Below are 23,773 nucleotides of genomic sequence, written 5' to 3' on the forward strand. Positions count from 1 at the left end.
ACCTGAAACCAGTGGTGTATTTTCAATGGGTGCAATGTGTGTGGTACACATGGGCCCCAAAGTTGAGGGGAGGCCCACTGTGTCCTCACACAACATGGAGAAATGCCATTCCATTCTGTGTCTTTGCTGTAGCTGTAATTGTCACTCCTAGCGATGGCAAATTGTGTATGGGGAGGAGATTGGGTGCTGGTCTAATGCTGGGGGAAATCCCTGTTTCAAGTGGAGGAGGACTGTGACTTGCCACTGTGAAGGCTAGCTCCTCCTACTGGACCCGGACAAAGGAGGAAGAGAGCTCATGCTGAGCAAAGAAGGAACAGAGTCCAGTTGGTAAGCCGTTCGAGGGACTTCTAAACAGTGCATCACTTACTACTGACCCCTGAAATTTGCATGACTTACTACTGACCTCTGAACTCTGCATTAATTACTACTAGGGTTGCACCGATACCGAGCATTTGCATGAGTACTTGTACTCATGTATATGCTCCAATGCTTAATCCAATACCTGGGCAGTCGGGGATGATCGGTGCATCGGTGTGGGGAGTTACAAGCACCGATCTCCCTGTATAGATTTCAATAAAGCAGCTGACAGCCCCTTCTCCTCCTCTCCCTCTCGTGGCTGTACAGAGAGATTGGTGCTTGGTGCTTGTAACTCCCCCCACCACCGCACCGATCACCCCCTGACTGTCCCCTGTGTCCTCCTCCGGTCTCTCCTCTGTGTCCTCCTCTGTGTCCTCCTCCGTTTCCTCTTCCAGTCACCCTCTGTGTCCTCCTCCATGCTCCTACGGTCCCCCTCCATGTCCTCCTCTGGTCCCCCTCTGTGCTCCTCCGGTCCCCCCCTGCCCCAGATCTGTCAGGATGGAGAGTGGAGGAATGCACAGAGTCAGTGATTACTGCCTCTGTCCATTCATAACTGAGCATAGTAAACTGTGTTTATGATGCTTCAGTTTATGAATGAATAGGAGCCTCTGTCTCCTGTCCATTCATCTTTAGTGCAGCTGAGGCTGCAGAGAAAGGGACTAGGGAATCTCTATCTTCAGTCCCTTTCCCTGTCTCATAGGGGAGATGTCAAGGGTCTGTTTAGACCCCTGATGTCTCACCAAAGTCCCCCCCCCCAACAGGGTTGATAAAAAAAAATTAAAAAAAAGGAAAAATTGTAAGAAATAAATATTTAAAAGTAAAATTGTAAAAATAATAAAAAATTAAATAAAAAAAACACTGACACCATCAACTCCCCCCCCCCCAAAAAAAAAAGAGAAAGCTTTGTAAAAAATATATATACATTGTAGAAAATAATAAAAAAAAAATTGTAAAAATTAAAATTGTAAAAAAAAAAATTTACTGACACAGTCTACGCCTCATCAGTGCCACTTATCAGTGCCTATCAGTGCTGCATATTAGTGCCACTGTCAAATGACATTGAAAAAGTATCGGTAATCGGTATTGCCCACTTAAAAAAAAGTAGAGTATCAGTAAAAAAGTGGTATTGGTACAACCTTATCACTTACTACTGACCCCTGATTTCTGCATCACCTACTCCTGAACTCTACATCCCTTTTACATCACTTTTACTGACTTTTGAAATCTGCAGCGGCACATACTACTGAACCTTTGTGGCACTTACTACTGAACATCTGCATCCTGCATCTCTTTAGGCCACAGCCAATTTTCAGCACAATGAAATCCACTTCCGCATTTTAGTATTTCTGGCTGGAGTGCTCAACTTATAATCTTGCACACAGGCTCACTGCTTTCATGAAAATCCTCTGCCAAGCACAGTTCAAAGTATCTCAGTAGGGATATGTCCTATAGAGATGATTGGCACTGTGCATGACTACAGCCAAATGTAAATGCACATCCTGGTTCAATGACCCCTAAAAATAAAAGGTCAGTGAGGTTGCTCCAGGTTCTGTTGTGCTGAATGTAGCCACCTGTAGGCAGGGTTCAGGTGACCTCTGATCAGAAATTTACCCAAGCCTTAAGAAAATGTGGTCACTTCGAGAGCACATACTGTATAACTGGCAGTTAGAGGTGCTTAAAGCATAACTCCACTTTTGTTGAGCAAAAAATATTCCCCTCTGGGTGATCTGTGAACATTGCAAGGATTATAATAACTTTTGTTGCAGATTCCTACCTTTTGTTATTCAGAAGAAATCCCTGTTTGTTCCTCTGTGCTGAGTGGGTCTAATAGGAGTGGTTTCATAATTATCAGTCAGCTGTGGCAGCTGCAGGGCACTAATAAGGAAAACTGCTGGGCCTGCATCCCTTTAGACATGTTCCGATTGGAAATATCTCACCAAAAATGACATTTTTGTTGCAGGAGATGCCTGAAATCTGACTTGTATCTTAGGCAGGCTTCTGGGAAAATTGGTGAGCCAATAACACAAGCAGGAAATTATGTTTCTGGGGCGCGGTCAGTACACATTCTGTGTACAAAACAACTTCAGGTAGCCATATTGCATTTGCAATTTCAGAAAATTATAGCGGTTGCAGATTAAAAAGGAAAGGTAATTTTTAATAACATTCAATTACAATATAACTTGTGTCACAATTGTATATGCTATATTATTTTTTCTTCATTTGCTATTTTTTTCTCCACGAAAGTGGAGTTACCCTTTAAAAACAAGTAGTTCACGTGTATTCAGAATGTGTTTTCCTGCCCGGCCTATAGCAAAATGACGGCTAGGCGATAGTTCAGTTATCCTGACTGGGCGTCGTATGATGCCCTGCAGGATAACAGCCTGAAGCGCGCCCGTGGGGGCGCGCATCGCGGCGATTGGTGGTGCGGTGTGTCACACCGCTACATCGATCTAAGTAAAGAGCCTCCGTCAGAGGCTCTTTACCACGTGATCAGCTGTGTCCACGGCTGATCACGATGTTAGCAGGAAAAGCCGTTGATCGGCTTTTCCTCACTCGCATCTGATAGACACGAATAGAGGTGAGCCGATCGGCGTCTCTCTTGACAGGGGGGGTTTGCACTGATTGTTTATCAGCGCAGCCCCCCCCCCCGTGGATGCCCACACTAGACCACCAGGGAAGCCTCCAGGACCACTAGGGAAGCGGCAACATGTGGATGGCCAGGTATGTACCCCATGGCCAATCCACATGTGCAAATTAATGCCCAATCTGTGCCAATCAGTGCCCACAAATGGACACTGACTGGCACCATTATGTAACAAATGACATCAGTAATGCCCAGTAATGCCACCCATCAGTGTCATCAGTGCCACCCATCAGTGTCCATCAGTGCTACCCATCAGTGCCCATCTGTGCCCTTCAGTGCCCACCTATCAGTGCCCATCAGTTCTCATCCGTGCCACCTATCAGTGCCACCCATAACTATCCATTAGTGCCACCCATAAGTGCCCATCAGTGCCACCTACGAGTGCCCATCAGTGCCACCTATGAGTGCCCATCAGTGCCACCTATGAGTGCCACCTATCAGTGCCCATCAGTGCCACCTATCACTGCCCATCAGTGCCGCCTATCAGTACCCATCATCAGTGCCCATCAGTGCCACCTCATCAGTGCCACCTAATTGGTGCCCATCAATGCCGCCTTATCAATGCCCATCAGTGCAGCCATATCAGTGCCCGTTACTGAAGAAGAAAACATGTTTATTTACAAAAAATTTTAACAGAAACAAAGAAAAACTTGTTTTTTTCAGAATTTTCTGTATTTTTTTATTTGTTGCGCAAAAAATAAAAATCGCAGAGGTGATCAAATACCACCAAAAGAAAGCTCTATTTGTGGGAACAAAATGATAAAAAATGTGTTTGGTTACAGTGTTGTATGACCGCGCAATTGTCATTCAAATTGCTACAGCGATGAAAGCTGAAAATCGGCTTGGGCAGGAAGGTGTCTAAGTGCCTGGTATTGAAGTGGTTAATTACATTGTGAGTATGATATGTTGCACTCCAAAGTGGATGGATTATACTATACTGTGATATAATTCTACCGTAAGGCTTCAGCTCAGTCTCCCACTCATCAGGCAACTTCTATACTGTGTTTCACCCACTAAGGGCTTAATCGTATAGCTCCACGATTAAGCCCTTAACAGATGAAATGCGTTAGTAGGGTGTGTCTGATGGGTGGGAGCCCAGGGAGGTGAAGCCTTATGGTGGATTTTTATCACTGTGGTTTACATTGGCAGTATGTGGTATTTGCCATTCTCCTTAGAGTCTCACACTTATCTGAATTCAGACCTGTAGCTGTTAGCAGGGGACCCTGTAGGCTTCTTACACAGTGGTATCAGAGCAGTGCTTTCTTTTCCTGTTTTGATATATGCTGCAGTTGTATAGATAAGCTGCTTAGTAGAGCTCTTTTTTAAACACCTTGTAAATCTTTGATCCAAGGAGACACCTCCTTTATGTATTTCTAATCCTGTCTTGCATTTAGCAGCTGTATTATATTTTTTGCAAGGTCATGAGCAAATTCACATTTAAATAGTATGGTTGCAGTCATGCAAGGAATTCAATTTCTTCCTGCATATAAACTACTGTAAGTGGATTGTGATTTGGATGTGTGCTACTAACATTGCAGCCATTTAAATACTAGTGTAAAGACTAGTTTGCCATATAGTACAGTATATGCCTAGAAAGAAAATGGCTTGCTTAGTTCCACTAATAGGAGGGCACTTAAAGGGTTAAGTAAATACAACTAGAGGGATGTGCCCTTAGGGACATTGTGAATTAGAGTCATGCTTATTTTTCTGGCAAAAGACAAAGTCCAGACACGTGCCCCACACTGACTAACATGAGGTACCTGTGCCATTTCTGTCTACTGACTTGTTTTTTCCTCATCAGTCAATTTGGAAGTAGGTCATTGAGAGAGGTCAGCCACTCTGCTTAGCTGAAGACAAACAATGGAAAATATAGAGAACAGCAGTTAGACTTTACTATAAGCTGCCATTAACAACAACATTATCTGGTCTTTGCTGAAGACTAAAATCTTCTATGGCGTGCTAGAAATTTCTTCAATTCACAAGTAAATCTACTGTGATCAGACGTACCCAATAGTTTGTCATACTGCTTTTTTTAATGAAATAATCATTATTGAATGTATGCTGCACTGACGGTATGTTGCAGCTGTATAGTTATTCCTTTATTTCTCACATGAGTTCAAAAGTTTGATCCAAAAGCTAATCAGTGAAATCTGAATGGCTGCACTCAGCCCCTCTGGCACACCTGGTCGAGTCAAAATCACTGCACACACTTCTAGGAACACAAGTGTGGATACCTTTAACTCGACTGTGAGTTAGTATTATTAGGAATTAGACACAAGACCATTTAGTGGTAAATGAACTCAATGTGTTGGTATGAGTTATGCCGCGTACACACGGTCGGACTTTTCGGCTACAAAAGTCCGACGGACGCCGACGGACCAAGTCCGGTGGACAATCCGATCGTGTGTGGGCTTCCCCGGACTTTCAGTGGACTTTTCCAGCCACAAATCTGACGGACTTTAGATTTGGAACATGCTTCAAATCTTTACGTCGTAACTCCGCCGGACCCAGAAATCCGCTCATCTGTATGCTAGTCCAACGGACAAAAACCCACGCTAGGGCAGCTATTGGCTACTGGCTATCAACTTCCTTATTTTAGTCCAGTGTGCGTCATCACGTGCGAATCCGTCAGACTTTTGTGTGATCGTGTGTAGACAAGTCCGTTCGTTAGAAAGTCTGTTTTAAGACCCACACTGTCATCTGTAAACCACACTCCTTCAGTGCCTCATATCAGTGCTGCCTTTTCAGTGCAGCTTAAGAGTGCCACCTCATCATTGCAGCCTTATCAGTGCGGCCTCATCAGTGGCCATCAGTGCAGCTTATCAGTGGCCATCAGTACGGCTTATCAGTGGCCATCAGTGTGGCCTCATCAGTGGCCATCAGTGCAGCCCTATCAGTGCAGCTTAAGAGTGCCGCCTCATTAGTGGGTATCAGTGCAGCCTTATCAATGCCCATTATTTCTGCCTCATCAGTGCCCATCAGTACAGTCCCATCAGTGCAGCTCCACCTCATCAGTGCCCAGCCCAATGGTGCAGCTTATCAGTGCAGCCTATTTGCGGTATTTGGCCACAGGGAGAAGCCTGCAGGACTTGAAGTTCTCGACAGGCATCTCCCCCCAGGCTCTGGGTATCATCATCCCAGAGACCTGTTCTGCCATCATACAGGTCCTGCAGAAGGAGTATATGAAGGTAAGATTTTTATCCTTTTATATCACATTTTATTGTATTGAATGTTTGATAATATATTGTATTTCTTCCCTCATTCCATAATTACCATGATTGTAATATGCTGTGAATGTCCCCTTTGTCCTCATGCATGCTGGATTTTTATGTAATTATTATTTTAGGTCCTTCATACATATTTGCCCTTCAATAACCTCCCCAGCATGGTGTCTCCTGCCCTATATTCACCTCATGTAGTCACTTAACAATGTATTTTATCAGCTCCATAGTAGTGCTTTACCCCAAACACCCCCTAAAATGTTTTGAAATGTTATTTTTGATTTAAATTCAGGCAGAGTGGCAGAGGCTTTTTTTTGTGGTGTCCCCACATTTTTTGTAACCCTCCCTCCCCCAACTGCTAAGTCAGCTGATCCCAATTCTCTATCTTCAATCATCTATCTGCTGACTTTGCCAAACCCATACACACTATACCCATCTCTTTAGTGCTCAGATTTATGGATTAATTCCCCAAAGCATGTAGTGCAAGGGCCTGCCTGTATACTTTCCAATGGTACTGTTTAAAGTTCTTGTATCCTATTATGATCTTGATAGGTAATAGCAGAATGTCCAAATGTGCTCAAATGTGTACAGTGTGTATTTATATCTTTGTATTATGACACTTCTTACCTGTCCAGTGGGCTGCCAATAGTGTAACTAAGGAGAGGCTGTTCCAAGTAATACCCTGTATTTAGGCATTCATCTCTCAATGAAGTGAAGAGGGTTACCTGTCCAAGAGTCCCCCCCCCCCTATAATGTTAGAAATGGCCCATGAGGGGGGGAGGGGGAATATGATAGGTGTACCTTATACTTTGTTGTTGTTAAATTCCCCTTAATAAATGCTATCTGGAGGTTGACCCATAATGTTTGTGTCTAATCTGCTTGCCAGGTTTCTGTGAAAAAATAGTAATGTTTATTGTTTTTTCCTCAACAGTTTCCTTCCACGCCACAGGAATGGCAGACTGTGGCCTCCCACTTTGCCCAGCGGTGGGACTTTCCTAACTGCGGAGGGGCAATTGATGGGAAACACGTCCACATCGTCCCACCACCCAACTCGGGGTCGTACTATTATAATTACAAGGGGTTTAATAGTATAGTGATGTTGGCGGTGGTGTCGGCTAATTACGACTTCTTGTATGTGGACGTGGGGAAGAATGGCCGGATGTCCGATGGTGGAGTGATCGCCCAGACGGAGTTCTACAGGCGTCTCCAGAATGGCAGCTTGGACTTGCCACCTCCAGAGGACAATGTTGAAGGTCTCCCATTTGTGTTCGTTGCTGATGAAGCATTTGCGCTGGGGGACCACCTGATGCGGCCATTCCCGATGAGGACCCTCACCCCGGAACAGAGGGTTTTTAATTACCGGCTGGCCAGAGCCCGAAGAGTGGTGGAGAACACATTTGGAATCCTGGCCAGCCGGTTCCGATTATTTATGACACCCATCCATATGGCGGAGTATAAACTGAACCATATAATACTTGCCTGCTGTGTTCTCCATAATTTTCTACAAAAACATTCAGCCAACTATGCTGGCTCAGTTGGGCCTGAGGCCGGAATCCCAAATACATCAACAATGACGGCACTTGAAAGCGGCCGTCCTGGCTTGCCCTCCCTGAATGCCCGTGATGTCCGGTTACGATACCTGGAGTTCTTTGCGGATAGGGGGGCTATCAATATGCCAGACAATCTGTGACACCTTTTTCAAATAAAAAACAACCAAAAGAAATTCTTGGTGGACATTTACTGCTTGTGTTTGTTTTAGCTGACCCTGACAGAAATGTGTTGAGTGCAGAAAATGTCGTGATTGGGTAACCTTATAAAAAACAGTGTTGGCTGGTACTTCCTAAATGCAAAAACACATTTCACTACAAGTGCACTTGCAACTGCACTGAACCTGCACTTGTAGTGCAAAGAGGATTTGCCCTTAGGAAATAACCCCCATTTGTGCATAAAACAACAATTACATCACCCCAAAAGTGTTGTAGTGTTGAGACAATAATCCACACATTCTTGAGTAAGGCACTTTTTTATACCTGCACAATCACATGCGCATTTACCAAAGGTTTTTAAAACAAACCAACATGTTTGTTGTATAACAATGTTTGCAGTAGCATTATGAAAAATCAAAATATCCATTTCAGATAAAACAGGCCTGTGTAAAACCAACAAGAAAGCCAAAAAACTTGAACTTACAAAGTTCACATTTGGTAAAACCTGAAGGCTAGATCAGACATCAGTATTTAGGAACTGGGTTTGATCTAGCGTTCAGATGGGGGGAAATCACCCCTGGAAAAGCCAAAATTGGAAGATGCACACCAATTTACGAATGGCAACATGTGCTATCTGCCATCAGGGGGGATCAAGGGATGTGTTTTGGGGGAGAAAGCCTTTCCTCAATGCGACTTTATAATTGAGGAAGGTGTTGCACCCCCAAAACGCATCCATTGATCTCCCGTGATGGCAGATAGCACATGTTGGCACACTGTGTGCATCCTCCAAATTTGGCTTTTCTAAACATTTTAAAAATTTTTGGAAGATTGGACCACATTAATAAAACAGGTGATTTTGTGGGGTTTAAATTCGCCCCAAAACATCAATGATGTTATTATTTTTTTTAATAACATCACTGATTTGGTTCTGGATGTTTTGCAATTGGAGATTACACCCCATGATCTCCCCGATAAGTATCTGGGCACTTTCTGAAGTAAAGCGTTCAGGATCCCTCACATCACGATCACCTAAAAAGAGATAAAGAACAAAAAAAAGGTCTCAAAAATCTGCCACCATCCATCTCTTTTACCTGAGCCTGTGGTCGCAGACACTCACCTGTTGTGGTGCCAATCTCCACCACGTCTTCTTCTTCCTCCTGCTCTTCTTCTTCGTTTGGGGGTATTTCACCTTCTTCCATAGGTGGGGGGTCTGTGGTCTCCTCGGATGAGGGCTGTCCTCCGAGTCTTTTCTCCCCTATGTAAAACAAAAATGGTATAATTAGCACACAGATATTTGATGGCAGAACTAGAAATAGGAAACATTGCTTGGAAGTGGGGTACAATTGTCTATTTTAGCCGAGTTCCAAGATGTATATTTTTTTTAGTGCCCTTTGTCAAGCTGCAATACTTTACATGTTTGGTACAAGCTTCACAGATGTAGCCCCCCCTATAGTATGCACTGGAGCACCTGTGTGCCCCTCTAATAAAAATGGTGTTCTGGGGTCCCACACTAGTGCTCCAGTGTCCAGATGTGAAAACAGCTGCTCAGTGTCCTCTCTTTACACACAATCTAGTTGTCATTTCATTCTAGTAACAAACCCATCTACACAAACAAATCTTTGGCATCCAAGTAGGCCCCAAAAAATGTGTGAAAATGCATATGGCCTAAACAATGTTGTTCTAGAGGCCGAAATAAAAATGTTTGATACGAACGAATAATGGGCCCATGAACATTAAAGTTGCCCTTTTAAACGTTACAATTAATAAAAGCATATGGAGCAGAACGAACGTAATAAAGACAGAAAGAATAGGAACACAGCACAACTACTTACTTTTTTGCAGCACTCTCCGGATCTTTCGGTACTGCTCTGGCTCTCTCAACTTCAGGTCCGACCACCGCTTCCTGAGCTGATCTTTAGACCTTCGTACCCCGAAATTCCGCTCTAGACTCCTGACCACTTTACCAATGATTTTTGCCTTTCGGATGTTGGGGTTGGGGTAAGGCCCATATTTTCCGTCATAGTCGGACTTCCTCATGATGTGTACCATCTCCAACATCTCCCCAAACGACATATTTGTGGCCTTAAAACGTCTCCTTCTGGATCGGGACGTGCCTGGATCCGGCCTTTCCTCCTCCTCCTCCTCGTTGCTATAATTAGCATGCACCTGCTGTAACTCTGCCATCATGCTCTTCACCCACTGCGCCGAACGAAAAGGGGCGGGGAATACACTAGAAAGAACGTCAGGGGCGGGCGGAGTTACACGCATGCGCAGTGTGTATAAAGCGTAACACGCGTGCGTATTACGTACGATCTGTGAGCGGAGGAAGGAGCATTGGACGCGCCGATCATAAGAACGAAGGTAAGAGACAAACTTGTGCCTATACTGCTTCTAGATTGAGGCCTATATTGTAACAAGATTAGGAGAGTTTTGTCTGACATTAGGCTTTGTCTTGTGTTGTGTCTTGCAGTGAACATGGATATCTTAATGAGAGATACTGACTTCATGTCACTATTCATTGATATGCTAAGTGAGCTGCCCTGTCTGTGGGAGATTACCCACCCCCATTTCAAGAACCAAGCAAAGAGGAAGGCAGCACTGGAGCAATTGTGTGAAATTGTGAAGCAGGTGATCCACACGGCAGACATCACTTATTTAAAGATTTTCATTGGTGGCCTGAGGAGCACATATCTGAGGGAGCGCAAGAAAGTCCTGGATTCACAGAGATCCGGAGCAGCAGGTGACATCTATGTCCCCAGGATGTTGTACTACGACAGGCTGCACTTTCTGGCAGGCCAGACTGAACCCAGGTCATCACTCTCCAGTCTTCCTTCCACGCTTCCTTCCCCCCTGGCTGAGGCTTCTGACGCCCAACCTGGGCCTTCCAGGCCGCATGTGGAGGAGCCCAGATTGAGCCAGGTATAGCATTCCTCTAAATATTTCTGCTTGTCCAATCAGTGATGTTAACTAGATGTTAGTTTGGAGTACTAATTTAGGATTGTGATTGATGATGCAAAACATTACAACTATGTCCCTTTTTCATACACAGGGAAGTCTCAGCCAGGAGGTGGCCGGGCCGAGCCGGCTGGCTGATCTGCAGGTCCCTCCACCCCCCCTGAAAAGAGAAAGTGGCAGTAGGACGAGTGCCCTAGAGGAGGCGGCTATCAGATTCTTTTGGAGGGCTACAGAGGTCCTGGGAGCACCCCACACCAGGCAGGAGAACATTGCTGCCTTCATAGCATATAAAATGCAGAGGATGGAGGAGGGCCAAAAAGCCATGTGTGAGGCCCTCATATCAGAGGCTCTGGAGAAAGGTATGAGGGGCCAAATTACACCTCACACACAGCTTTGGGATGGTCCTCCTCCTCCTGCCTCTCCTCCTGGTCCTCCCAGTCCTCCTCCAGGTCCTCCCAGTCCTCCTCCAGGTCCCCCCAGTCCTCCTCCTCCTCCAGGTCCTACTCCTCCTCCTGCCACATCTCCAACTGCACAGCCACAGCCCGGAAGGAAGTGTGAAAGGAAGACCAGACAGTGATTGCCCTGGGTCCAGTCTGGTCGGCCAAAAAATGCAGCCTCTTGTGGTACCACAGCCTGGGGACACAGATGTCATCTGCTGCTATCCGGATCTCTGCGAATCCCGGACCAGACTGCACTCCCTTACATATGGACTCCTCAGGCCACCAATTTTGATGTTGAAGAATTGATGTCTGCCGTGGGGGTCCCAGGCTTCGCTAATTTCTCCTGTTGATCCAGTGTTGCCTTCCTCTTTGTTTGGTTCTGATCCCTTAATAAAGGATTTTTGTTTTGAATTATACTCTCCTATGTGTTTTACTTCAAAAATGACAGTTTGTTTGTGAGGATTCAGGTACATTTCTAATATACAATGTGAAATGAACAAGGGACACCAACAACAAACAATCTCCTTGAGATTAAATAATAAAAGATATCAATGGTGTTGGGGTAACTTGCCACACAAAACACACACAAAAATATTCTGGAGTAAAAATAACATTGAACAAAGATCAGCCTTGGAAAAAATCCAAACATTAAAGAAAAAAAAAGGCTTAAAAACAAAAAAAAAAAAACATAAAAAATATAAAACTGTCAGATGTGACAACTAATAACAATATATTGAGGGAATCCCACTAAAAAAACACAAATAAAAGTTTGTGAGAAGTGTGTGTGAATATGAGCAGCAAAACTACTTAATTCTTGTCACATTATAAAGAAGAAGAGAGTGCGCTGTATTAAACCATTTTTTACATTGCAGCGTGACGAAAGTGCTGTATCCATTGCGAACGCTAAGTTTACCAGAACGAGCTGTCCCGTGTCGGAATTTCTTCTGAGCATGCGTGGCACTTTGTGCGTCTGAACAGGCCACACACGGTCGGAATTGACGCGATCGGATTTTGTTGTCGGAAAATTTTATCTCCTGCTGTCCAACTTTGTGTGTCGGAAAATCCGATGGAAAATGTCCGATGGCGCCCACACACGGTCGGAATTTCCGACAACACGCTCCGATCGGACATTGTCCATCGGAAAATCCGACCGTGTGTACGGGGCATAAGAGTGCTGCCTCATCAGAGGCAATCATTGTAGCCTCATCAATTTCATGATATCACAGCCTTTTAGTGTAAATTAATTATTTATTGATTATCGCACAGAGCAATTTGCAGCACATTCATTTTTACTGAATGTGGACTGTTTAAAGCGGAGTTCCACCCAAACATGGAAGCTCTGCTTTTCTGCTCCCCCCCCTCCGGTGCCACATTTGGTACCTTTCCTGGGGGAGGGGGGGAACAGGTACCTGTTTTTGACAGGTACCCTTCCCCACTTCTGGGGGATGGTACCACAGCGCCATCCATTGGAAGTTCAGCCCCCCTCCTCCTTTCCTCACTGGGCCATTCAGACAGCACAGCTTGCTTTGTACATATACAGTAGGGAACTGGCTGTGAAGCCGAAAGGCTTCACTGCCAGTTTCCCTTAACATGAATGGCGGCAGCAGCACCCAAGAGCCAATCTGAAAATCGGCTGGGGTGCCAACATCGCTGTATCAATAGACAAGTAAGGCCACTTTCACACTGAGTCGGTGGGTGCGTCGGCGGTAAAGCGCCACTAGTTTTAGCGGTGCTTTACCGCCATTTTTGCAGCGCTTTTGGGCCGCTAGCAAGGGGCTTTTAACCCCCGCTAGCGGACAAAGAAGGTGTTAATATCGCCCGCAAAGCGCCTTGCAGGCGCTTCGGCAGCGGTGCCTATTCATTTCAATGGGCAGGGGCGTTTTAGGAGTGGTGTATTCACCGCTCCTAAACCACCCCAAAGATGCTGCTTGCAGGACTTTTTTTAACGTCCCGCAAGCGCACCGCCTTAGTGTGCACTCGGGCTTTCACACTGGAGTGACAGAAGAGGCGCTATTTTTAGTGCTAAAACGCCTGTAAAGCGCCTCAGTGTGAAAGTAGCCTAAGTGTCCACATATTAAAAATCAATGTAAACTCATTAAACAGTCCACATTCAGTGAAAGTTCATGTACTGCAAAGTTTGCATTGATTTAAGCATGTGCAAAGTGCTCCATGCATGCTGAAATCAATGCAAACTTTGCAGTACATGAACTTTCACTGAATGTGGACTGTGAGTTTGCAGCACGGGACACTTTATTGCAACAAGATCTTTATATTCATTTCCATATTAGGCACTAATATGTAATTGGCTGTTTGGCACTCATTACAAAAGTAATAGTAAATTTTATCTGCTGTCCTGGCTGCAGCCACCGCTGGGGGTTTCCCTCCTGCTCTTCTCTCTCTCTCTCGCTCTCTCTCCTTCTCCTCCTTATATCGTCAGTGTCACAGACAGACCCCGCCCCGGGCCAGGGAGAAGATGCAGTGTGGAAAGCCGCACGGAGGAGGGTAGGCGGGGCCTTAGGCAGACGCCGGTCAAATTGCGTGCAGCTGGTCTGGCCAGCCGCTCCGCCCCCCCCCCTCGGCCAAGCACACTGGTATAATATTACAACTGCCATGCAATAGCAAACTGGCCGCCGACGCTTGGGGCTGAATTCATGCGGGAGGCGGCTGCGGGTGCCGGGACTCGGTAAGACAGGTCTTGGGGGGCTTTTTTTTGTGCGGGGACAGCTTTTGGCCGCCCCCCCACAAGGTGCCGCCCTAGGCCTGGGCCTTGTCAGCCTAGGCCGAGAAACTGCACTGCGGACAGGTGACTGGAAGATCTTGGTCTGGGCTTGCTGATTGGCCATCCCAGAGCATTAAAGAGGGTGCAATGCAAAGGGACTATTTGTAAAGTTGGAGCTGTAGTAGGGAGCAGGAGCCACATGAGCCGATGCCTCCTCTGTATTGCGGAGTGATATCAACTACGCTCCACATCTTATCCCGGCTGGCGGCCTCCAGAGTGGTGCCTGCAGTGGGAAAAAGGAGATCTTCAGGTCAGTGTGAAGAATACACTGGCTATAATAGTATAGGGCTGCGTTCACACTAATGCACTGCAGTTTACCCACACCGCAGGTGCAGTATGATGTTGCAGGCTTGCTGCGCTTAGCCATAGATGTCTATTATAACCTGCTGTTTTACCACCCCCCCAACTTTACGTGAATGATCCCTAAGGGTGCTGCTGCTGAATGCAACTAAGGGCTCATTCACAAATGCAGCAGGCACTGCTGCTTCTCTGAAAAATGATCTAAGTGTGTTTTTACAGGTGGTGAGCCGGTGATATGTTGCCTCCTCACCACCTAATTTAAACTCATGATTGACGTTCAATGCACGCGATTTCGACAAGGTAGTATGACATTGCAATTAGAGGTTTGAATCAGTTGTGAGAAGGTGGCACTGGGCAACAATGTGCCCAGTGATCTTTGGCTTTTCCCATGTTGTTCAGGTAGATCTCCACTTTTTTAAGGTTGCCTACCCCTGAGGTGGTTTGAACATGCATGAGCTTACAGAATGTAGTTTAGACACAGTCTGCTAGATAGTATAATCACTATGCCATAGTAACTTAGAATAGAGTTCTGTCCTAGTCTTGGTCTGTCCTACTAGACTGGAGTCAACTCATGAATCAGAAAAGTCAGCAATAAACAGTGCAAATACGCATTAACTACAATGTGAATTATAATACATAAACTAGTCTAGAGTGCACTCTAGGAGGATGGCTAGGACAAGGTTCTAGACGTGTAGGGACAGGCTAGGGACTTGCAATACTGTACTGTAGCCTCACCTTTGGGACCGAACAGGCCGCATTCAAGCTAGTGTTGTTTGTGGTTGGCATTCTCTGCAATACATATTCTGAGTTTATCTGTAACTAGACTCTGTGTCTTTACTGCCTCTGCCCCTGCTGCACTTCCGAACTGAATGGACAGAAATGCAAATCCTCTAGCAGGTAAAACAGCTCTCCCATCTGTATTTCATCTGTGTAGTTAGTTTTTTTTGCTTGGATTCCAGCCTTAGGCTTAGTGGTTAGGACACTACCTGCATGTTGTTTGCATGCTCTACCTTTGCTTGTGAGTTTTCCCATACTAAAAATAAATGTTGGTAGGCTAGTTGGCTGCTGTCTAAAAATTGGTCCTAGTATGTGTTATGTATACATGTGATGTGAGATATGATAATTGGATTGTAAACTCCTTGAAGGCATGCTGGTGAGTGGGGCTTAATGCTCATTCATGCCGGGGACCAGGAAGAGACTGCAGTCATGTGAAAAATCTAACATTAAGGCAGTTCCCTGACTTAGGAATGAGTTTTCACTGTGTGCAGTGACAAGGCTCAGAGTTCAGGTACCTCTGTTACCTCGGTCACGCTGAGCACCTAGCACAGACCCCAATGTGTACCCTTGCTACCGGAGGACCAGGTACCACGCTTAACGACTAGTTGCTGTAGCTTGTTCCTTCACTTAGTTACCCAAAGCAACTGCACTTCTGGTCTTGCCAGGTTAACCCTTTTGTAGTAGTGTTGCTTCATACCCCATAGTGCTTTACATACCCAGGTTCTTTGGAATACGGCAGAACCGACATGCACCCTTTTGAATACACTTCAGACCAGGCTCATAACGGTTAATATAACTGTACTGTAAAAATGCAGCATGACAGTACAATATAAACAATGTCCTGTCTCTGATCCTAACTAAGATAATGTAGTGGCCCAGGCACACCTCCATGAGGTGAGAGTCCAAAATGGCATTGTCCATGGCTTGGATGTTCTCTGCAAAACCCAGTTCTTCAATAGCGCCACTAGCCTTGCTCACAGGTGATTCTGTCACTCCTGAACCCACCGTAACCCGCCTTTGGACCTTAGCCATCCCCCTTTTTATAGGACAGGTGGGCTGGCTAGGAAGAGAAGCCGGAGAACTGAACTAAAAACATTTAGGGCCAGGTCACACTATGTGTGGTCACAGACGTTTTACTGCACGGTAAAAGATCTGTCACCGCAGGGACACACAGGAAACAATTGTTTCCTATGTGCCTCATTCACACTGCAATGCAGACCAGCAGCAAAAGAAGTGTACTTTTAGTACACTTCAAATAAAGTTTCTACAAAAAACAGGAGCAGTGTGATGCGCTGAGTCGCGCACCACACTGCCCTCTAGCACAGCCAGGCAATGCAGATACATGCACACAAATAAAACTTTCTTTTGGTGGTATTTAATCATCACTGGGTTTTTATTTTTTTTTTTTTAAAAGACCGAAAATTATGAAAAAAAACATTTTTTTTCTACTTTCTGTTATAAAACATATCCAATAAATAAAAAAAACAATAATCCAGTTAAAAAAAAAAACAATAATTGCATAATAGTTGGTCTGTATGAAAATTATAGTGTCTACAAACTATGGTGTGTATGTGTGTATATATATATATATATATATATATATATATATATATATATATATATATATATACTGGAATTTACCCAGCTATGGATATTACATACTGTAATGACGGTGATCAGCAACTTATAGTGGGACTGTGATAGGGTGGCAGGCAATCTGGCGCTAACACTAGCTGGGAGGGTCACTAACTGACACTGATGTCGCTATTGACACTAATATAGTGATAATACTGTATTCTGACAAGGTACTAATAACATTGGCTGGGAAGGGGTTGACATTACCTATCGCGTGCCTGGTCACACTATGTATACTCAGTAATCCGCATTCACTTCCAGGCTCCCCTCCATATCTGCACGCCAGCAGTGCACACCACTCCGTTCCAAGGACCCACCACAGGTAAACCTCTTTTCATACACGGTTCTGCAGTGACCCCCTTGGGCAAACCCAGACCCAGACTTATCCTCATTCTATTCATTGGCTGGACCCTACTTCTATACTCTCTTTCAGGCTGGATACCCCTATGACACCGAGCTTTACCTTGCCGGGGTGTCGGTTTATGCCACATTGGGCAATTACTTGACCTGCTTGTGCCTGCCCCATCCAAATATCAAACAGGACCTCCACTGCACAGCATCCACCACCCTCTCCAGGTATTTTCCCTTATCTACTTGTATACAACCATGTACCTACAGGGCAAGCACTATGCCTGTGACCCCTACATTCTCCCAGGCATACTACCTAATTCTGCTCTGACTCCCTCATACCCCCCCCTGTGTTTCTATGCAGATTGGAGCCCACCCCAGGACCACCATACCCATTGGTGTCTTTTGACACCCTCTGTTGGCGAACGCCCCCCCCTGGTGACCCCTCTGGGAAAAGGTACACATGGCCTGTCCCACCTGGATTAGGAGCGAGCACATACCTCGGTGTGTATGTGGCGACATGTCCCCCCCCACCTTCTCTCTGCCTGAATGCTTTTAAATGGATGCATTAATAGACACACTTTCCCAAGCAATACCACAGGGTTAGTAATTTACTGTTACACAATATTATACATTTCTAAACGTTCTCTCATTTTGATGTTGAATATGTAATGCTTTACATTTGGCTCATAATTGTCTTTTTCAATTATAGACATACCTCTGTTTATGCTGATCCCAATCAAATACCCCTGAAGAAGAGTATATCTCGAAACGCGTCGGGTACTCCCCGTATGTGTGTTCCATATGTACCGGAGTTCAAATGATTGTGTATTTCTGCATATTGTATTGCAATTTCTTTGTCTGTATTACGCATCCTGTACCCCTCCTTTTTTGTATTCCTGTTACATTTACCTTGTTTACCACAGAACCTTTTAGGTCTACACCTTAATAAATACCTAATTTGCATTTCAAACATATACTCCTCATACTCCTTATTACTCATGAGTGGGTGCTCCTTTTAAAGTCCCGCAAGAGGAACAATTTTCCATTTGTCTCTGTGCTTTTCAGGGAGAAGAAACCACCAGATCGCTGTTCCCTGTACACAAAGTTATGTGTTTTTGTAAACACAGAACTCTTTGTGTGATTGGACAGTAGGTTTTGATGAAAATCATTGGCTGAAATCTGCTGCCAAACTCATGCTGCATCCAATCATGGCGTGGGTTGGTAGGGGGTGAGCATGCATGCCCCAAACCTGGAAGAAAGCCGGTTACATACATGCACGTAACTGTGTCTGTACCTACCACCTGCTCGCAGTATATTTAGTGTGAGCGGTCGGCAGGTGGTTAAGGTACTACTAGACCTTCCATACCCTATAACCCAAAATAACAAGCATACAGTACATTTTATGCAATAGCAATAAATACTCTTTGAGCCCGTTTATCTAAACATAAAGTTCTTACAAAGGTCACAGTCAACCTTTACATGATATTATGTTTACTGGAAGATCTGTGGGAATTCAAGCGTAAAAAATATTGTTTCAGACATGAACAAATTTGGGAATAAACATCTCTCCTCTCAGAGGAAAGTTCGAGAGAGCTGTATATGTCCTCCATCCTGTTAGATTTATGGTTATATATTTCTTGCCTAAATTCACAAAGCTATTAAAATAATCTCATATTATAAAACAAGTGTTTTAGTGTTTTCCAAGAGCTGCTTGGAAGAAATTAGATTTACTGTTATTACTTTTATTTATATAGTGTGTTTTATGCAATTAGCATAAAGACACAGCATAAGACAGGAAATGAGAGGGGAATGTAGGGGTAAGAACATAAGACACTGTTGGTTGGGTTTTCAAGACTAAAGAAAATGAATGTAATAGCAAATAGGAAAAAAGAGACAATAGCAATTGAATGGGAAAGTTATATTTCACAGTTACATTGGTATATTGTATGGGCAGCTTGTAATGAAGACAATAGAATGAAGTAAGGGCAAGGTGAACAGTTCAATGATAAGCAGATGTAACACATTGATTTGTCTGGTTAGCGGTTCGATCCAGGGTAGGTCAACTTATTTAAGGTGAATTGGATGCTAAGAAGGAAAGACACTTCACGTATGAGGCTTATTATTTTTTCAACCTCAGTCCCAGACTAATTTAATTGTAATTCAGTACTTTTTGTTTAGTGACCAAAAAACAAATGCATCATTACCTCAAAGATCTCCTTCAAATCAGAGTTGTGAGTAAATCCAAAACTGTTGATTTGCAGTGTATAATGTTAGCAGAGTTACCTAGGCTGGCTGGGAGCTCACAGAACAAAATCACTCCAACGTTTCCTAACTAGCATATGATGATTTTATTCAAAATTTCACCTATACTGATTATTTCAGTCCAGGGCTGCTTTAAGAAATCACGGGTAGAGCCTACCTTACAGCTCCCCCAAGCCTGAGAGCCGCCATTAGAGATCATAGGGCCTGTACAGTGTGAATGAGCGTTTCTTTTTATGTGGCTGGAGCTGCCTGGAGCTGTTTGCAGTCTTTGCTATGATATGGGGATGTAGCAGATGTAAGGACACAGCCGCAAGTTCTAATTTGACAGGCATGTGGGTACAGCCCTGAGCACAAACAGTGTACATTTGTCGAATTAAGACCTGCGGCTGTGTTTATACATACAGCCGCTGTGTCCCCATGGAGTAACAGGTGGCTCCAGCCACATGAACAAATTATTAATTCTTACAGCCAGAGTACCAGTGTGAGTGACCCCTTAGGGCCCTTTCACACAGGCTTTTTCCGCTCCTACATAGTAGGTAAGGCTGAAAAAAGACAAAAGTCCATCCAGTTCAATCTGTGTAGGTGTATGTGTGTCGGTGTCTATAGTAATTTCCCATTATATAATACTTACTTACCTTAGAACGAAGCTCCTGCAGCACGCTCGGTCACCGCTGAGGGGGCTAACATATTCCCTCTGTGTTTCTTCCGGGTTTGCGGGCTCCGGCGCTGTGAGTGGCTTACCTGTAGGTAAAAATGACCAAGCGAACGCCTGCTCATTTCCAGTGTAATGGGAAAACCCCTCTCCACTCTATATCTGTACCTGACGGTGGCCTATGATACCAAACCCACACACACATTCGACAAGTGGAGGGAGGACATCCCAGCCCTTGGCGAAGATGAATGGGAGGACTGTATATTAACCTTTATCCCCTCTATGATAGTGGCCAAGGGCAGATTTATACAGTTGAAGTTTATTCACAGAGCATACTACACCCCACATAGGATGGCCAAAATATACCCGAACCTAGACCCTTCATGCCCCAGATGCCAAACAGAAGTAGGCACATTCTGGCATATGGTATGGGCCTGCCCTACAATCCAAACCTACTGGGAACACGTAGCAGGGAAATTGAGCGAAATGCTGGGGACTCCGGAGCCAAGGGGACCAATGGTACTCCTGCTGAGCTACTTGGGAGGGGTTGAGGGGGACAGGTATGCTAAACTTTGTGTAACTTTCTTGCTATTTTATGCCAGGAGGGAGTTAATGATCCACTGGAAGTCAGCCGAACCTCCCACGCTGCAATCCTGGCAAAAGGCAGTTAACTTGGTACTCCCTCTATACAAGCTCACCTATGAGAACAGGCAATGTCCGGCTAAATTTGACAAGGTGTGGGCTGCATGGGTGGACCCGAATGGGTGAGGAGTCGGAGAGGTGGGGGACCAAATGAAGGATTCCCCCCCTTTTCCTCAAGAGGGTTACTCCCCCTCCTTCCCACCGGGTGACACCCGACCATGCCAAAGGAAATCCTCCTAATGCACTGGCTGAGATGCTGGCCTCCCCCCACCCCCCAGGGGAGAGGACTTGAGTACCCAAGGGATGAAATGGGCCAGATCTAGATGGGAATTTAACTGGGAATCAACACTGGTTGAGAAATGATAGCAGAAAATTTTGTATAGTTCTGCAGGATGCTAAATATGGATAATTCAAACAGATACAGTAACTAAGCAAGATTTGATTGTCGAAAGTTGACTGTATTGTGATACTGATTTGTTCAATAAAAACTTCTCTGTTAAAAAAAAAAATGACCAAGCGGGGTATACAACCACTTTAAGTCCTCATGCCCAGTAGGAGCAGTGGTAATCTATTTAAAATTGCTGCACCAGAAGTTCATAAATGAGCAATAAAGCTGCACAAGCCTCCTGTGATCTGGCCTGGGCCCAGTACTGGAGGGTCAGTTGTACTGCCTTATCAGCGGCCCTGTTTCAATCACACATATAATACAACTATCAATCAAAAGTTTTGCAAAAGCTTGTATTGGACTCCCATTACTGAATGTTGTTTGCATGGAGAGCAGAAGTGACTGTGTGATAATTTAATAAAGAAATATAAAAATTGCTGTTTAAACATTTTCTATGCCTTTAGTAAATCAACTCTTATGGGTAGATAAGCTGAAGGGTAGATAGTGGGCAAAACTTTTATTTACTTCCCCCCAGGGGATCAAGTGCATGTAGCACTTGGCCTTGTACAGATCTGTCTCGCCATTGTTAAGCAGTGTGGCTAGCTAGACATAATTGATAGCACTGGTCTCTGGCAGTAATGCCCATGATTCCAGCACATTTAGGTGTGAATGGAACCTAAGACCCCTTTCACACTGAGAGTTTTCAGGCATTTTAGCGCTAAAAATAGCGCCTGTAAAGTGCCTGAAAACTGCCTTTATTGCCTCACCAGTGTAAAACCCTGAGTGCTTTCACACTGGGGTGGTGCGCTTGCGGGATGGGAAAAAAAGTCATGCAAGCAGCATCTTTGGGGCGGTGTGGGAGCGCTGAAAAGTGCTTCAGACGTGCTGCACCATGGGCGCATTTAAACCCTTCTTCGGCCGCTAGCAGGGTTAAAAGCAACCCGCTAGCGACCGAAAAGCGCAGCTAAAACAACGGTAAATCGCCGCTAAAACTAGTATGTATATCTGCAGCTGCTTGTAAACGTACACAGTCCCAGCAAATAAATCATACAGCCCCACAGTGCTGTATACTCTTTTAATATTGTGAATGAACCGACAGTGCTGTGAGGTTGTATCATATACAGCACCAGCTCCAACAGTGCTTATCATTCATTCATAATATTAACATTATCACTCAGCACTGTGGAGCTGTGTGATCTATCTGCCGGGGCTGTGTATCTTTATAACCAACCCCAGATAGATCACACAGTACTGCAGTGCCAAGTGATCTTTTACTCTTATGAATGAGCAAGCAGCACTGTCAGGGCTGGTGATCTAGCAGTTTGCTATCAGCTGTTTTAGCCCTGCAGTGCTGATTATTTTTATATAATAGTAAGGATCAGTCAGCTTAGAGAGGGCAAAGGTGGACCAAGTGCTATGTCATCCTTGTCTAGTTGAGGAATAAAAAGTGAGAAAAAGTATCTACTGAAGAAAAACAAGAAATTCTAAATGTGAAGGATGATGCAATGTCTGATATCATAAATGCGCATGAAGGTCCATTGAAGATGCACTGTAATGAAATTTGTTTTTGCAGATTGCACCTTCTGCTCTGTGCAAAAGCTCACAAAATACATGGCCACCAACAAATTTTGTGAAGTTCTAATGTTCCCATATCTCATAGCTTACTAATAAATAACCACAACTGTTGTATTCTTAAAACTGAACCTTTCGTCCTCTTAGTCAGGGCGATGGCCCTCCAGTTGTTAAGGAACTACAATTCTCATCATGCCTAGATATGTCTGTGAATGTCAGAGTTTTATAATGCCTCATGGGACGTGTAGTTTCGCAACAGCTGGAGGGCCGTAGTTTGGAGATCGCTGCTCTTAGTCAACAAAAATGTGCTGCATAACAGACATTAGCCTTATTCAAGTACAACTAAAGGCAAAACTTGTTTTAGATTTCAATACAGTGTAGAGGGATTAGAACCCCTGTCAGGTTTTAATTGCTGTCTGTGCCCCCAATAATGTGATTCACCCTCTCTATTTGTCATGTTTACCATTATCATTGAAAGTGAAAGTAAAAGAAGTTGCCAAATTGTAGGTTGTTCCCCAGAAACATAACAGAGGGGAAATCTTCCCTAATGGTGACAATATTTCTGGTGACCTGGTGGTGGTGGTGGTGGTGGTGGTGGTGGGGGGGGGCAAGGGATTCCCTTAATTTTCAGGGATTTCCTCTCACTTCATGTTTTGGCTATGGGACAGGACGTAAATGTAAATCTCCCCAATCGGACAAAGAGGGCAACAAAACCCCCACAAAAAAACAGACAGGGGTATAACCCTCCCTTACTCTATCTAAAATGAAAAAAAAAAGTTTTGCCTTTCGTTTCACTTTAACACAGGTCATTAAATCACAACATTCTGTTGTGATTTGATGAACATCGACTGCTAAAGCCCGAAGAAGGGGGAGTTTTTTCCCCGGAATGTGTTGGCTGTATTTGATGCTCTTAACCATTAAATGTTTCAAAAAGTCCTTTAGATGATTAAATTTTGTACCAGGTTCTGCTCAGTACACATCCAAGATTTCACCTATTTTGTCAATGAGAGCATCTTCTCTGTCTCATCTGTGAATAACTTAATTTATCTTAGCATTGACATAAGACCCGATGGCTGGTCTGCATCTTCTCATCAG

At 44.5% G+C, this 23,773-nt stretch overlaps 2 long non-coding RNA genes across 2 annotated transcripts; both read left to right on the forward strand.

The window, feature by feature from the left end:
- Positions 1-234: 234 nt before the first annotated feature.
- On the forward strand, positions 235-17,327 carry LOC141147764 (uncharacterized). The gene is made up of 3 exons (XR_012245126.1): positions 235-327; positions 17,076-17,136; positions 17,248-17,327. It is a non-coding gene; the product is annotated as an uncharacterized lncRNA (long non-coding RNA).
- Positions 17,328-17,330: 3 nt separating this feature from the next.
- LOC141147765 (uncharacterized) lies at positions 17,331-18,135 on the forward strand. Its single transcript, XR_012245127.1, has 3 exons — positions 17,331-17,390; positions 17,527-17,764; positions 17,875-18,135. It is a non-coding gene; the product is annotated as an uncharacterized lncRNA (long non-coding RNA).
- The last annotated feature ends 5,638 nt before the right edge of the window (positions 18,136-23,773 follow it).

This window comes from Aquarana catesbeiana, linkage group LG06 (assembly GCF_042186555.1).
Source record: "Aquarana catesbeiana isolate 2022-GZ linkage group LG06, ASM4218655v1, whole genome shotgun sequence".
NCBI lineage: Eukaryota > Metazoa > Chordata > Amphibia > Anura > Ranidae > Aquarana > Aquarana catesbeiana.